This window comes from Alligator sinensis, unplaced genomic scaffold, assembly GCF_000455745.1.
Source record: "Alligator sinensis unplaced genomic scaffold, ASM45574v1 scaffold59_1, whole genome shotgun sequence".
NCBI classification, from domain to species: Eukaryota; Metazoa; Chordata; order Crocodylia; family Alligatoridae; genus Alligator; species Alligator sinensis.
This window is the reverse complement of record NW_005841878.1, coordinates 1,904,841-1,909,429: the sequence shown is the minus strand read 5'-3', so window position 1 is coordinate 1,909,429 and position 4,589 is coordinate 1,904,841. Positions and strand designations below refer to the sequence as shown.

Here is a 4,589-nt window from a genome sequence, read left to right as displayed (position 1 = left end):
GGGGCCACCGCTCCGGGCGCTGCACCGCGCCGAAGGTAACAACCCGGCCCCGCGCGCCCCGGCGGCTGGGCGCGTCGCCACCACCTTCCCCGGCCTCCAAGTGTGTGACGGTATCTGGGAGGGGGACGGGGAGACACTTCGGCCCTGGCTCCATCCAGGCGCCCGGGGACTGGGAGGACGCGAGGTGGGGCACGTCTCGGGTTTCAGGCCAGGGATTGGCGACATGTGACATCATGTCATGTCATGTCATATCTGTGATTTGTCTGCCATGTTAGCTGAGGCTCCCTCTCCCAATTCGAGGAAGAGGCCACCTTTCCCCTCTGACCCAAACAGCTGCCCAGGTGTGGGGCAGCCAGCAGCAGCACAGTACGTAGGTGGATTGAAGCACAGGTGCCCCTGCCCATTAGGCCCCAGGTGCCTAGATTTCCTCCTGGATGCTGGTGGGGGTGACCCCTAGGTTCAGTGTTGTCAGGTATCAGATAGTTAGGCTTCAGTTTTGAAGAATGGCCTTCTCATTCACTCACTGGCTGTTTACAGTGAGCAATATAAAGCAAATAAGAAGAAGATTTATTACATTACCACACCCTGGGAAACATGCAAATAAGCGTGTAAATAAGTCCTGCTCTTATTTACTTTATATTGCACACCATAACACTCCAGTGAGTGAACGAGGACTGGGTCACGCACTTCTGCAGCAGCACCAGAAGGGGAAAGAGACCTCCAGTCCTTTTGCCCAGGTTGCCAAAAAAATCTTAATCTGCCTTTTGAGCTTTTCAAGCTGTTTGTTATTCTGCTGCCACATTTGACCTGTTTGGTTGTATGGGATTGTTGGATTGGCAAAGCAGAGTGAGTCCTGGTAGTTTAAGAGTGGGGGGGGTTGAAGGGAGGCCATTACTCCCAAATTTTAACAGGGGTTGGGAGTGAGACTGGTGGCCAATGAGACTATTCCAGTCACAGTTCAAAGACTTTATTAGGCTACACAACAGTAAAATCTTATTTGTTCTAATAAAGACAGTGCTTACATAGCCTTGGATTCGAGGGGAAAAAAGTCAACTGGTCAGGCTTCCTTGTTCCCTTGGGGACTTTCACTGATTTGCTTCCTCCTTTTTGCTGAACTTCGGAGAAGTCCAAGGCCGCATGGTTTAACCATGATTATATACTTAACATGGGGTTTTCCATACTTGGTTATGCTTTGTAGCTACACCAGTCCTTTTCCATTCCCTTGTATTATGTTAGTGCACCATATCACTGTCTGCAGTGTATGCTCAATTTATGTCATTGCCACAGACCAAGCTCAGGTCAGCTTATGACACAGCCTGTGTTACACACTGCCTGTGCTGCATGTATGGGCCTACAGGCCTGTCGGTACTGGTGGATTTGCAGGGTTGGATGTGCGGGCAGGACGTGCTCCAGCTGCTCGACAGCTTCACAGGAACAAGAAGTGGTTCCTTTAAACTGGGTTGGTCAACCTCCAGCTTGCAGGCCAAATGCGGCCTGTGGAGCATTGGAATCCCGTCTGTGAGACTCCTCCTGAATTGGGAAAGTTGGCAGTGGGGGAGCAGTAACAGTACTGCTATCCCTCCCTGCTGCCAAAATCCCAAGTCCTCCAGAGCAGGTCTGACTTGGGCCAGGACCCACCCACTGCATGGCTAGATCAGAGCCAGACCATGACCCTTTCCCTCCAGGCCATAGGGTTAGGGCCAAGCTGTGCCCATTTTTCCTGATGGGCCACATCCCCTTCCCTCATCCTCTGCGGGCCCAGGCCATGCCCTCTTCCCTCTGCCTGGTCAGGTTGGGGCTAGGCCTTGTCCCTAGCCTCCTGCAGGGTTGGACCATGCCCCCTCCCCTGTGTGGCTGGTTCAGGGCTGGGTCCTTTGCCTTCCCCACCCGTGGGACCATGCCATGCCCTTTTCTCTCTACCCAGTCAGGTTGGGGCGAGGCCATGTTCCCTGCCTCCTGTGGGCCTGGGCCACAGCCACTCCCCACCACAGGGCCAGCTTAGGGCTGGCCCAACCCCGCCTCCATTGCACTGCTGGATCAGGGCCAGGTTTTCCCCCTCTCCACTCCATGCTGCCAGATGGGGCCTCGCTGGATCTGGCCCATGGAGGGATTGGGCACCACCCATCCAGCCCCAAGAGGTCGAGTACCACTGCTTTAAATGGAGCAAACAGGATTTAGGATTGACCTTGCTCCTGTGAACACTAGGATGGGTGACCTTCACAGCCCCAAAGTAATTTGTAGTGACCTTCAAGTCATCTGATAGCCCCACCCAAAACACAACTGGCCCTTGAAAATAGTAGCAAGTAACACTACTCTAAGTGAATGCCAGAAACACCAGAATTCCAGAAGAAAGAGTGAATAATTAACAGGTAGGAATTACAGAGAGGATCAGTCGGGCAGTTCCAATGGTTTTATCAATTTACACACACACACACACATACCTCCCAATTAGGGCAGTAGAACCACTTTTTACTATTAAAAAAGTCTAAGCTAGCTGTTAATTAAAAAGATCATCAGTCAAACACCTGAACTGGCCTTGAGTTCATCAAGGAAAGAGCCAATTCAAGGAATAAGCAGCTAACATAACATTCAGATGATGTTTGACTGCTTGACAAAACGATGGTTGACAAGGAAACATATCTAAATGAGAGGCTGAAAAGGTTGGAGTTTACCTTTGCAAGAAGATAAATAAGAGGATAAGTCTATGAGATAATGGTCTAGGAAATGTAAATTTGGAGCTTCTGTTCTCTGGTTTTAGAACATAAGATTGAGGAGACATTTGATGATTTTTAAAGGTGGCAAATTCAGAACTGATAAAAGAGGTATTTTTTTCAAGCAGTGCATAACTAGACTGTAGAAATGGGTGCCCCAGGTTGTTATTGAGGCCAAGAATATAGCAAGATTCAAAAAGAGACTGGTTACATGCATATATAACAGAAACATCCTGATGATAACAATTTGGGAAGAGATACTAAACCTTGTACATAAGGGCTTAAGACAATCTCTGCTAGAGATCAGGATGAGACCTAATGTTGGACAGATTATGCCACATCTGCCTGCAAAGCATCTGGTACCAGCCACTGTCAAAAACAGGATTCTGACCTTAGAGGAACTTTGTGTCTCATTTGTTATGACAGTTCCTCTGTTCCAATTAATCTGGAAGTCTTGATGTTATGATTACTATATATTACCCATTTCTATCCAGTGGACGTCTCTCTAGGTCCCTCCACACTCTTTTCTAGATCCTAAGATTCTTATACATATGAGGTGCAAATGTGTGGCCTGTGTCCCTATTACAACAGTGGGTATTTTCACAGCCTTTTTAAACAGGATCTTTAGGGGGCTGTTCCCACTAAAGTTACTCTGTTCTTCCCCTATGAAAGGAAAGATTTTTTTTTCTAAAAGGGCTGCATGCTACAACCACCCAGGCAGGGAACAGAAAGTCTGTTTCCTTGACTACTTAATGCTGAAACACATCCCAGACACCCATAAGGCAGGTCTTTTGGGGCAGGAATGTTGTGTGTCACAGTTTTATATTGTGTGAAGGACTGGCAGAGTTGTACAACTCAAGTGAGGAAGATTAGTCAGGGGGAGGGAATTTTTTTAAAATAAAGACCACTGTTAGTTCTTTTTAGAATGTTTAAATTCAGAATACATATTTCCATTCGGTAAATTGTGACAGTCTGGCTTTTCTTCAAATTGCACTGATAGCGGTGACGAAGATATAAGAAAATTACCATATAGAGTGAACATAGGGAATACCTAAACTATTTGTAACATGAAACTGTTGAAAACCGTATCTGATTTATTTCAGAATCACAGCCAGTGTTCAAGAAACTAATGGACAGAACTGGTTGGTTTTGCTTTGGTGAAAATCAGAAAGCTAGAAATTCTGACTGTTAAAATCAGGTCTGTAAAAGGTGTTTTTGGAGCTCCAGATGGGAAGATCTCTGGTGTTTTCTCTTGCTGTCTTTATACAAGAGGAAGCCAATTGGAGGATGTTACAGTTTGTTGCTTTTGTAAACTGAGATGGGGCCAGACTTTTCCTCCCGTTATAACTAAGCCTGTTGCTCCTTGTTCTTTCTAGTTTTTGTGCTCCAGCTATAGCTTTCACTTCTTGCTGTGCTCAATGCTATTTCCTAGCCAGACCTCCATTTGCACTTAAAAATCTGAACAACGCACACGAACACACTACTACTACGCGCACACAGCTTGATGGCGTTTCTTGATCGCCACGAAATTCTCCCCTCTGTTGAAATGCCAACAGATTGCCATCCCCTCTCTGAAATGCTGCCATAGATCTGGGATTCGTGGGCTGGATCCTCCCCACAGGTCTAAGGCTGGTTCTCAACCTTGTTTGTACTAGGACCCATTTGTAAACATCAGTGGCCAGTCCCAACCCAGTGACCCTCACTCCCAACCGGCTGGCCCCAGACCCTGACTCCCCAGTGTCATAGATTCATAGATGTTAGGGTCGGAAGGGACCTCAATAGATCATCGAGTCCGACCCCCTGCATAGCAGGAAAGAGGGCTGGGTCTAGATGACCCCAGCTAGATACTCATCTAACCTCCTCTTGAAGACCCCCAGG

The 4,589-nt window shown here is 47.5% G+C and overlaps 1 protein-coding gene across 1 annotated transcript in view; it reads left to right on the top strand.

The window, feature by feature from the left end:
* The first annotated feature begins 6 nt into the window (after positions 1-6).
* Positions 7-4,589, top strand: part of VWA8 (von Willebrand factor A domain containing 8) — a 313,781-nt gene continuing 309,198 nt past the window's right edge. Inside the window, exon 1 of the mRNA XM_025196153.1 lies at positions 7-35. The gene's annotated coding sequence lies outside the window, so the exon portion shown is untranslated. The remainder of the gene's footprint in view (positions 36-4,589) is intronic.